We start from the raw sequence: 12358 nt of genomic DNA on the forward strand, positions 1-12358 counted from the left end.
GCAGTGCATTTGAAGAATAGATTTAAGGTTAAATTAGCTTAATAGATGTGACTTGAAACAATTCCAGGAGCTTTCTCTTCGGATGATTGTGGGAATATCTCCCACCGGACCTCTCGGCGATGTCCAATCTCTTGTTGCTTAATGATATTTCTGGGTATTAAGGAGTTCTGCGTGCCAGAAAAGTCTCCTGCCCAATGTTTCAGTTATTGATCGAGTTATAAAATGAATTTATAATGCTCATGTTGCAGGCTTTGCATTATAGATACTGCATTCTTTTATACTGCAATATCAATATGAATTTTCCATCCTTGCACAGTCTAGATGGCAGGTGTTTGTGGGTTGCAGGGGCAGCTCATATATAAGTAAAGTACATGTCTTGTGGGAAGCAACATGTATTACTCTCATGATCTCATGGGCTACCAGGGGTTTTCCATCAGAAAGAGGCAAATTGATTTGTTTCAGTTCCACATCACTTCTAAAATAAAGACTTGCAGACAAACAAACAGGAGCCATAATGTTCAGGGTAAACTGAGCTGTACATTAGCTAGAGAGCTGTAACTCATTATCTTTATTTATCTACCTGTCACATGACATCTTCTAGTTTCTGCCATCTTTCCTGTAATGTCACACCATGCAGAACAATTGTTTTATAAATAATGTCTAAGACACAGACTTCTTCCTGTGTTATATTTGCTTTTGAGTGCAGTGTTAGGTAGGGCTGTGATAGTATGGATTTTTTTTCTACTGTGGTGACAAAGCAACGTATTCCCATGGTATGTAGTCTATTGTGACTGCGTTAATAATTACATTTTATTGGACGTTATTGAAGCATACTTTCAGAAGCGTAGCTCCTTTAATGAATAGAGCAGTGAGTCAGTGTGTGCAGCATGCAAGTGAAGAAGAGTAAAGGTCAGACTGCTTGTGCTGCTCATAGCAGAGCAGAAACTTAAACTTAACAGAAGATTGTCAGACTGGCAGTAAATGTACAGTTCAGAGTTAGCTCTGAAGTAAGATTACCAGGAAAGGCTAATGGTAACGCTAGCATTATACCTTTTTAATCCAGGCTTCAACTGCAGTGTCTTTTATTTTTTGGAGAAGCTGAAAAATAAATCCATCATGATAAATCCAACACTGAATTGCTTATGTGGTTATTTAACAGTTGCTGTTAGCTGCCAACTGGCAATTCCAAGACATCTTAGATTGAGTCTGTCAACCAGTCAGAGGCTGTGTTCCTGACCTGTGTGTGACAGCGCTGATCCTTAGGTGAGTTCATGGATCCATCCACTGATGTCAACTCAAAGTTGACCCTTTGAAATAAAACTTGCAGTGATGATGGTAATAAGCTCAACCCTGTGGAATGTATCACATGATGGCAGTAATGTGGTTATGGTTACAGGCCAAGTGCTGGAAGTCTGCAATGCCAGAGTGTGTAGTACCCTCTCTATTACAGTGGTAACATAAACCACTGGTCTACTATGGGATGTAATCTCTCCCAGCATAGAGCTTTAGTGACTGATGCAGGGTGTCTCTGATGCATCAGTCAGATGTAATGTATCTATAGTTTAGCTGGTTTCATGTCGGGATGAGTGTGATTTTACCAGCATGAGTCTGAGTCTCAAGAGTTTGAGGGGCAGGTGGTCTTTTATCAGTTTGGGATTTGTGAAGTACAGTTGCTGGTTTTCTTTGAAGTTTCCTGAGGCTCTCTAAACGCAGGAAAAGAACAAAAGACCCTCTAATACTTTTTCTTTTTTTCCTCTCCCTTACTGTTTGTCTTCATCCCTTTTCAGGTCCTAAGTATCTTTTTCAGCTTGTGTCGTGTAGATGGGTATTTCATTGGGTAAAAAAAAACATTGCAACTGTAACATCTTGTTCTGCGATTTTGGAAGGGCGATACTGTGAACTCTGCAGGGTATCTTGTCCAAACCCAAAACCTGTGCTTAGCTCCCAGTCAGATTCATAGGCCACCTTTGCTTTACTACAGCAGCACTAGGGTTTGGGTTTGACAACACTTGAATCCGAACCCTTTCAGATCTCTTAACTCTTTGAGTTTAACTTTCATCATTTGCAAGTAACGGAAGTTTAAAATAACTACAAATCAAAGACTCAGGATATATCTGTGATCACCTGTTGTTGGCTGAGAAGCCAGAAATTATTTTTAACTATACCAAATTTGGCAACATTACTGTTATTCCTATTAGGGCTGCACAATTAATGGAAATATTATTGAAATGTTTTTGATAAAGGATAGAGATGTGTAACAACAACGTGTTTAAAAACATTTTACTGGTGTACTGCAGAGATACAGAGATGTCCTGGCCTGCATAGCTTGTTCTCCAGATGTAAGAAAACATGTTTGTTTGGTGTAGACTCCAACAGATGTTATATCATCATGATTTCAATAGTTTTTTCAGGGGAAATGAAATGATAATGCAAAAAATATAATTCCCACTAACTGTGAATCATATCACAATCACAATATCTGTCAAAATAATCACAATATGATAAGTATGATTTACTTCTTTGTATACAGAGGGAGTTTCATACTGAATGCAGGATTTTAATTGTACTCTGTTTCTTTAATGTTATTTTGTGTGTTGCACAGGGTTCAAATCTAATTGCCCAAAATTATTTGCCCCTGTACAAATTGTTTTATTTATTAGCCCTTGTTAAATAACAACAAAGGCTGAAGTTAATTCTTGTGTTTAATCTAGGGCTGCAATGTCTATAAGATGTCAGAAAATAGTGAAAAATATCCATCTCAGTTTTCTGAAAGTCCAAAGTGATGTCTCTAAATTTTGTCAGACCAAAAGACATTTGATTTAATGCAATAATAGATTGAGCAAAACAGGAAATCTCCATAAATGAGAGGCTGAAAACAGCATTTTCTGCCATTTTTGCATGAAAAAATACTTTAACAATTAATTGATTTACAAAATAGTTTAATAGTTTAATTGTTTTTTACTACTTGCCTGGTCGATCAATCATTATTGAGCCCTGAGCCCTGCTCAGTATAGATTCTGTTATCACCTGTTGTTGGACGAGAGCCTATACATAGTTTTACCAACTTCATTGATGTTAACATTATTATTATTATTACTATTAATCTAGCTTAATCACTTTTCACGTCATGTAGCTACAACACTGAAAATGAGATAAGCATATATATATGAGATATTGATTGTTTTGACATGCTGAAATAACAGCTGTAACACACTGAGTGGTACACCTGATTTTTCACAAGCTACTTGATCGAAATAATGGAAGTTGTGATTAAGAACCATGAGATTGATGGGGGAAATATTGATTTGATATATATAAGTTGTGTAACTGGGGCCATCCTGTATTTAGCATGCCAAGTTGGAGAACAAGAAGAGTCTCTGCTCAGTTAAACTACAAAAACAAAGTTCACTCATAGTCGTAAAGCGAAGTTACAGAGTGATGTGTATTTTCACCCAGCCCTAATCAGCACTTTTCTATTATGCATCCTGCTGCCTCTGCAAGCTTTTTGATGCCCCCCAGCCCTCCTTCAGCGTTTGTCAGAGTGGCAGCGTTGGCATTCACCTATGGCAAAGCCCATAGCAAACCAGCGTGAGACCATTTGCATCTGACATGCCTGTCATGTAGCCCCGGGGGAGTTGCATCACATGGTGTCACCTCCTCCCTCCCCTTGCTCTCTTTTCATGTTGACGTGGTACCACCCACCACCACAACCCCATTGCTCCTTATTGCCAATGCCATCAATGCAGAGGGGACTTTAAAGGGCCTACTTGGCAGACCCATTCCTCAGTTTTAGCTGTGGTCTGGGAGAGCAATAACAACATGCCAGTCAGATGTAAGAGCCCCTAATAGGACTCAATGAGATGACACAGCAGTCCAAGGCCTATTATGCTGCTGGAGCTGTGGGACAGACGGTAAGAGGAGACGAGAGGAGGGAGAGAGCAGGAGCAAGTGACTGACCACACACCAAAGAATGATAAAACGCTCCTTGTAGAAACAGCAGGAAAGTGCGACAGAAGCCTGGATAGACAGGATGAAGGTAGTTTAAACCAGTGGGATGTACACTGTCTGCCTGATGGTGACCTGGAGCTACTTTTGACGAGGATCGAGGAGACACTCGTGCAATGCCAGCTACACTACCAGGATTTCAAATATGCATCTGCAAAATAGCTGTGTGACAAGCCGCTCCAGAAACAGAAAAACAGCCTCCTCTAGCCTGGTTTTTTACTTTTCTTTGATCTTGTGACAACAGCAAAGAATTGAAGTTGGCACATCAACTTAGAGAGGAGCTTTAAACACCCGGTAAGGGCTTTGCCTTTTCACTTTGATTTGTGGAGTAAATGAAGGATTATTATAGATGAATCCAGTGTTATGGTTGTCCTCCAACTCTTGATGTTTAAACAAAAACTTTAACAGTGCAACCACCTGAACCGCTGTGCTGTCACATTAGAGGATGAATGAGGCAAGCCGCAACCCTGTATACTCACTCTCATCATTATTCCACATGCGCAGCCTACAGAACATGTTATTGAGAGTCATAATGGTACCCTATAGCCGCAGCGAAAAAACGAACCCTGGCTGCATTTGAGAGCTAATTACATGTTCGCTATTAGTACTTGTGCCGGCAAGCAGGGAAGTCTTTACAGCATGGAGAGGGTCAAGCCTGGCCAAGGTCAAGCTGCAAGGGTCAAGCTTCATCTGTAAGTTTACCCTTCTATTTAAAAGCCGACCCATTCACTCGGTTGGAATAACAGAACACCTTTCTTCCGCATTCATTTTCCTTTTTTTTTTTCATTCATGGCAGCATCATCGGGCCTCACTCGGTCTTTGCTCTCCTCTGGCAATCGCCGCCCTAATTGAGGCACTCTTGAGCCATGTTTATCACCGTGGCAACGTTTCCCCGCAGATAATCATTGTCTTGTGGATTAGCATAACAACAGAGGAAAGGCTTTGCTTTAATTCCACTAACACTGGACCAAGCTCCTTTGTGTTGGCTCGCCTGCTGGGCTTGTCTTAACTGGGATTAGAAGCATGGGCTGCTTGCGCCCACCAGGCCCCCACATTTCGCTCATGCCCCTGCCCTCGTACTTGAGTGAACCCTCTTCGTGCCCTTGGATGTTTCCTGCGGGCAAAAGAAGAAAATCACAATTTTCACCTCATCATTGTATTATGAACCCCACCTTTATCACTGTGGTCTAAAACTTAACTTAAAGGAGTAGTTCACCATCAACTCTTTATGTCCAATGACTAGAAACTAACCCAATAAGCGTTTTCCCCGAGGTTCCATCGTGGCCTTCTGTCGAAGAGCTGAAGTTAACAAAGCTCTCCTTTTTGAGCTAAAATAAAGAAAAAAAACATCCGCCGACTTTGTCCAAACAGCTTGCACAGCATGTTCTGTACCAAATAGTTTTATTGTTCATTATCTACTTGATTGTTTCCTTTACTCAAAAATAAGGCTGTTGCAGTTACGGAAATTTTGAAATATCGCATTATTGAAAAGCTAACCGCAGGGTGTTGTAAGCAACCGCAATAAACACTATGTTCATGATTTTTTTTCATGAGGTGAAGCCCTTCTTGGTTTATGTTTTAGTGCATGTTACATTAATGAATCAATGCTTCAGAAAATTTGATAAGCAATACGAGGGCTGATAACAGGTCAAGTTCAAGGATCGATTGATACTGGCTGTCTGTGATCAATTTCAAACTTGAAACCTGTACTTTTACTATATTTTATGTTTGTTTAGTGTTTTTTTTTTTTTTTCCCCTAAGTTTATGTGTAAAGTTAACGCTGCCCAGGTAATGTGGCTACTTTCAGAGGTTGTGCCGATGTTGGACTAATGTTGTAATTTTGAGAAACTATGCACGTATTGGATACAAGCAACTGGTTTTTGTTTTGCTTGTTGTGGAAGTTTATACCGCAGTTCGAGCTGCTTTAGCTTTGTTGTTATGTGGAAGCTAAAAATAGTTTTACTGCAGGAATTCATTTGTAACATTGTGCAACTTTGACCAACACCCAGCAGCTGACTGGCACAGACCATAAAGTTGTCTGCTGGGCAGGGAAGTGAGATCCAGAGATAACATTACACTTGGTGTTACTGCACCAAATTACTTCATTTATCATCAAGGAAGTAAGTAAAGTTACTTTATCTATCATAAATGAAGCAGGCAAAAAGAAAACAAGCAAAAGAACTGCGGTAAAATCGCATATCGTGCTATTGAGCCCACCTGAATAACTGCAGGGAAAATTTTGTTTGTGTGACTGCTCTACCAGAAAGTTGCATGAACTCTGCACCTGTTCTAGAGTGAACTGCATGTGAAAGCACGCTTCAAAAAAACTAATTTATACGAATTGTCATCCTATCAAGTGTTTGTACCTGTGGTGAAGAGGGATGAATGAATAGTTGAAATGGTGGTAACTGTGCACACTTCCAGATGGACTCTCTTCAAAGGCATTCTGAACAACTTTTGTTTGAAGTGGGAATTTTATTCTTTTTGTTGATTGTCCGTTTTGGAAAATTACAAAAATTGTTGTATGCGATCCCTTTAATTCAGCCTTTTGAAAAGTATGGGGAAGGTGATTTCAGACTTCAGTTATCAGACATGCACTTTAAGATTTACTGATGCTTTAATCTTTCTTGGAAATCATAAACAATTAGATGCCCTACTGCAGTCCAATAAAGTTGAAAAACACTCCAGATTATTAATTAAAATCACGACGCATTGGACTGGCATGCAGGACTGCTTGGCCGGTTTTTATGAAAAGCGAGTCACAGTTGGTAGCAAGTGGGTTTGGTTGGCGGCGAGTGCTGGGAGGAGGAGGCAGGCGTGTAGCAGGAGTGTGCCATGCTGTCCTATCCTGATCTGTCGGTGCAGTGCAGCGGGGGCTTCATGGGAGACTGGGTGTAACCACTTGTCTGGAGAGCGTAGAGGCGGAGGAGTGAAGGGGAGAGGAAAGGCGGAGGGTGGAGTGGGGGCAGCTGCTGACCCCATAAACACACAAGATTAGGAAGAATAATAAAAAGGGGTCTTGGCAGTGCTTCACTAATATGCGTGGTAATCTAAAGACGCTCCGAAAAGAAATGTCAGTGGTGTGTGGGAGGGCACATTTAATGTGTGTGTGTGTCTGTGACAGAGAGAGAGAGAGAGCGAGAGTGAGAGAGACAGACAGAGAGAGTGCAAGAAAAAGAGAGATCCACACATCAACAATCTCTATGGAGGATTCCTGTGGTAAAGCTTCTCGAGCAAACAAGTGGTGAGGCGTGCAAAAGGAATTTCAGGCCCTTTCAAAAAGATGACCACACCAGTGTAAGGGAGCTCCTTTGAAAGATTAGCAGAGTCTATATGCTCTCGCCACAGAAAGACACACACACGCACAAACACTCACACACACCCCTTTGTCTCATAGTTGATTTATTTTGCGGGATGGCGGTTTCACACTTTTTCTTGTGGCTGACATTATCTTAGTATGTGTTCTTTGCCAGGCTTCTTTCAGGGCTAATTTGCTGTGTTTAAAGCTACTAACCCACCAGCCAGCAGTGTTTAATTCAGCTGAACTCGCAGTGTCAGTGCTTGGCAAGGCCACAGCGACCTCACATCGCCAGTAGCTCTGGATAACATTTCTCTTTGTAGCGACGGTTGCGGACACGTGATCATTCTGTGACCCATGCTTGAATCTGGTTTTTAAGACAGAACAATACTTTACAATCCAAATAAGCAACAACACTGTGGGCTTGTTGTATTCGCCTCCAGTGCCGTGCTGTTTACAAGTGGGCAAGTGGTTGGGGGAGGGAGAGTGGTGCGAGGCAGGCTGCTGGAGCAGGTGACATCTGTGACCCAGCACAACAGTGGTGGATGCCGGACACATGCTCCTTCCTCAAAGGCTACTGGCACCCTTTCTGCCTCATTGGGCTCCTGCCCACACACACAGCCTCAAACGCACACATACTGGAAATACTTCATTTGACTGAATCCACTGTACACGAGGTTATCTCGAAACGACCATGATTCAACATACCTCTAGGACATTAAGGCTAGAAAAATCATTTCCCCCTACATAATCTTTTTGTCTACTACAGTGACTAGAGAGTGTTTTTCTTTTTTTCTATCGTTTTAGGCTGTTGACCCACACTCTACAAGCTGCTAACAGCTACTTGGCGAACGTGACAGACTGCCAAACATCAGGATCATCGGCTTACAGCAAATGACCTCCCGATATGTACCACTAAGAGCTCATAGTAGGTCAGTTTTTCTATTTCACATAAAAATCTAATGGAAACAGGATGTGCTCTGCTCTGTGCTCTTCACTGATATAGCAGCACACATATACACACACACACACACACACACAAAATACATACTGTACGTACATGCGTGCATGTGCATTCCTAAATTGGAACTGTCTCCAGCTTGACAAAGGACAAATCAGATGATTGATCTTGCTTGCCGAGCTTTAACCCATTATATTCACCAAGCCGTTAGCTGCCTGATAATTGAACTGTTAATTAAAACAAAGGCCTTAGTTTCCTCCCATTGAGTCCCAAGATCCCCTTGCTGAGCAGAAGGCCATTTTTACAGTGAAGAGCAGAAATATACAGTAAAGAGACAAATGTTAACTCTCCATTTTATTTCCATTTCGTAGGATTATCCAATACACTGTATTTTTAGATATCCAAAAGAATATACACAAAGGGATGTGCATGATTAGTCGACTAAATTATTAAAAGTTGGTACCCTTGCTAGTCGATACCATAAATATTAGCCATTTGAACTAATCATCAATACACTGAACATATTTTGACAATATTTAGCCTCATCAATTAATAAATTGTGCTCAGTTTTGAATTGTTTGTGTTTTCTTAGTTTTTGGCTAGTGTACTTACCTAAATGAGAAATTCTGTTTAATCGAGAGGGAAATTATTTGCCAGGTACAGCCCTAGTCCGCACAATACTTGCACTTGGACAAAAGGTATTATTGTTTAATTTTACTTTAAAGCAGCGTACCATGATTCATAATGCAGTTTTACATCAGCTCTCCCCCTCCATGTTGCCCATCCCTTCTCCTTCCTGCTCCCTGGAGGGAGTGCGTTTCTCCTCCTGGTCTCTCGTTGCATTCTGATAAAGCAGACGCTCCCTCTGATGTCTCTTATCTCCTCTCATCTCCTGCAGTAAAGACAGTCTCTGTTTGTTTTATGCTTCCTGCCAATTTTTTCTCTTTCCATTCGTTTTTTTTTTTTTTTCCTCCTTACCCCTGTTAGGTGACGCCCAGTGCCTCGTCCCAGTATTGTGTGCAATGGATCAAAATTGTCAGAATAACTTAATGGTGTGCTGACCTGCCTCCTGACCCCTGCTGTTTATCAAATTCTATCATACACTGTAGCTGGATACACCCCCCCAACCCCCCACCCCTCCACACCCTCCTGTTCTGTGAGAGGTATAGATTTGTTGCTCCATATCTCTGGCAGTGCAGTTCGCTGGTTGCTTACTGCCGTTGACAGAGTGTGTGTCCAGTGCAGGCTACGCTTGGCTGCATCAGGGTAATGCTGCTGGCCAGCTCAGATCCAGCAAACAAACAACATATATTATACTAGAGCCGAGGAGAGGGGTTGTATGGCCAAGGGGCCTCACTCTCTATGTGTTTGTATGCATACTAGTGTGCGTTTGTACATGATTGTGTTAGTGTGTGCATTGACCTACAGAGTAGGGAACACTGTAAGATCCAGTAGACCCAAACTGTGTCAGACCTGCTCCAACCATGCTTAAGGCAGCAGTGTAATAACAGTAAAGTCGAACCGGCCAGACGTAGAAACAGTCAAACAGCAGCATACAGATTTTTGCACACTTACTGCAGCTTTGTATTGTTTGTTTTGTGCGCTCCATGGCAAGGGTTGGGTAGTGTTTGGGGGTTTTTTTAGCTCTAAAACCGTACTGGTGCCTATACTGGTGCAGATACTTAAAAAAAATACAGAAGCACAAACTTAGAACACATATTAATTATTGGTTTACACAGACTTGGGCAACAGTTTGAGTTCTTTAAATCTTTTGCAAGGAAAAAGGACAAAATTAACTGGTTCCAATTTCTTAAATTTCTTTTCTTTGATGTTTTATTCATGGAACGATTAATGATAACAACAATCATCTGAAAACGGTTATAAAAAAAATCCTTAGTTTTAACATGTTGGTAAAACAAAATAATCCATTTCAAGAGATTATCTTGGGCCTAGAAAATAAGCATTTTTCACAATCTTGTGTCATTTCATAGACATAGAAAATAATTTCTAATGATAATAATCGCTAGTTGCACCATTACCAGAAAAAGCTCAAGTTTCAGTCTCTTTTACAGCCACATAATTACACAAAAAAGACCTTAAGAAAAAACACAGCCCCGGTGAAATAGCATCATGTGCATTTGAGGGAATGCCGGCATGAGGAGCCGGTTGGCCACAAAGGTGGATATATCCTTTTAACAAGCTAAGCAAGTAATGCCTCAAAATGATTAATTTTGAAAAAGCTGACTACAGGATGCTGGCAAAGAGAATGAAAAAACCCACTGAACCTGGAAAAGGAAATGAAAAGTGTCTCTGTAAAGCAAAGCAACATGTCTTTAATATTTTATAGAGCTGCATATAAACCATACAAACAATCTGAGTATTTAATTTAATGGATCAACCAGATAAACAAAAGTGTGGATCAAAGAAATTAAGTCACAGAAGGTAACTCTACTTTACTGTGAACCACAACTCTTGTATTTTTGTTTTTATCATTATCTATATTGACTATAAAGAACTTTCATACCAGTCATTTTTCTTTATAATGGAAAAACTGGGAAAGGACATATCAATGGACATATCATAAATAGTATCAGTTCTGGTATCTGAAACGGGTTAATTAATTTTGGGATGCAGAATATGAGTAAGAAGGTGCCTTATCTGCTATAGTGCTGATGTTACAGATACTGTCAGTGCACCTCTGAGGTTTTAGTCCAGTTGCACTGGGGACCTGTTTGCAAAGGATTTGACTGGCCTCGCACGTCGGCCCGCCTGTCCACACTTTGGAGTCTAACCAATACAGGGCTTTGTTTTCCTTCACTAACCCTAACCCAAATGACTCCTTCTGTCTGCAAGAAACCGCTGAAATTAATTTTTACAGTACGTTTACCATTGGCTTTAGTATGGGTAACTCTGTCAAAGAAGCATTCCATACCCATGAGTTTAAAAATATAAAATCTGGGGTTTTGCTCTTATTTTTTCATGCTGGGATTTTCCCTTTCCTGCTACACTATTGCATCACATTTGTTAGTCATTATAGGGTTTGTGTGGCACAAATGGCTCAGGTCATGTGATTTAATATCAAAGGGAGAGTAGTTCTGTTAAGAGACACCGCTGTCAATATGATCTGACACACTTATGATGTCTTTCATCATTTCACATCGCTCTCTCCATCTGTCACTGTTCCTCATGCTGTCTTTATTTCTCAACCCATTTCCCTTTCACTTGGTCTGTTGTATAAACACAGGCAGCTGACAGCCATGTATAGAGTTGTATTAATTCCATTTCATTCAATTCAGTTTTATTTGTATAGCGCCAGATCATAACAAAGATATCACAGGGCGCTTTTCAAACAGAGCAGGTCTAGACTGTACTCTTTTGAAACTCAGTTGTTCCCACCAAGAGCAAGCACTCACGCCACTACATCGAGGAAAAATTTCCTTTTAACAGGCCGTGTTAAATTTAAATTTCCTTCAACAGGCCATTTTGTCTGGCCATGCAAACACATCCTCCCGATATTCGTCATATTCGTTGTACTTAATCCCTCTCTGTCTCTCTGTGCGCACACACACACTCACACACAGACACTGGCTTGTGATCAGGTGTGTGTATGGGGCGGCAGTCTGCTCTCTCTGTTAGGTCCTCAGCTCCCACCGGCCCTCCAGATGGCCATGGTGTCAGCACCACACCTTTTGCCCACATGAAAACTCCCTGCATCTTTCCAACCCCCACCCACTCTCGCTGCTCCCTGTTACAAAGTATGCAATTACATATTAAGTGAAAGATGTCATGATGTACAAAAGTCCTCATTAGCATCAGTCTGACAATGATTACAGTTTAGGGATTTCTGGCACCACCTCACCAACATAAGGTGCATGACGAATGGAAAAACAGTCTGAAGCGGTCAAAAGTCCAACAATACAAGTTACAAGGATAAATAATGTCTTTATTGTGAGACCAGCTTGCCACAAGCCAGAACACTCAGTCACGTTGTTCTGAAAATGATTTGTAGTGTTTACTGCTGCTTACAGATAACTGTCAGATGAATGGGAAAATTGTCTTGAATGAGACTAAATATGTTAGTGGTGTGACTTTGT

The 12358-nt window shown here is 40.9% G+C and overlaps 1 protein-coding gene across 3 annotated transcripts in view; it reads left to right on the forward strand.

Moving 5' to 3' along the window:
• Positions 1-12358, forward strand: part of fut8b (fucosyltransferase 8b (alpha (1,6) fucosyltransferase)) — a 126415-nt gene that overhangs the window by 13894 nt on the left and 100163 nt on the right. The window contains exon 2 of one of the 3 annotated variants that reach the window (XM_084737280.1): positions 8111-8235. The exons of 1 other annotated variant lie outside the window; for it this stretch is intronic. The gene's annotated coding sequence lies outside the window, so the exon portion shown is untranslated. The remainder of the gene's footprint in view (positions 1-8110; positions 8236-12358) is intronic. One more of the 3 variants, XM_084737281.1, reaches the window with a different exon arrangement.

The sequence above is a fragment of the Lutjanus erythropterus genome, chromosome 15 (assembly GCF_056507025.1).
Source record: "Lutjanus erythropterus isolate fLutEry1 chromosome 15, fLutEry1.hap2, whole genome shotgun sequence".
NCBI classification, from domain to species: domain Eukaryota; kingdom Metazoa; phylum Chordata; class Actinopteri; order Lutjaniformes; family Lutjanidae; genus Lutjanus; species Lutjanus erythropterus.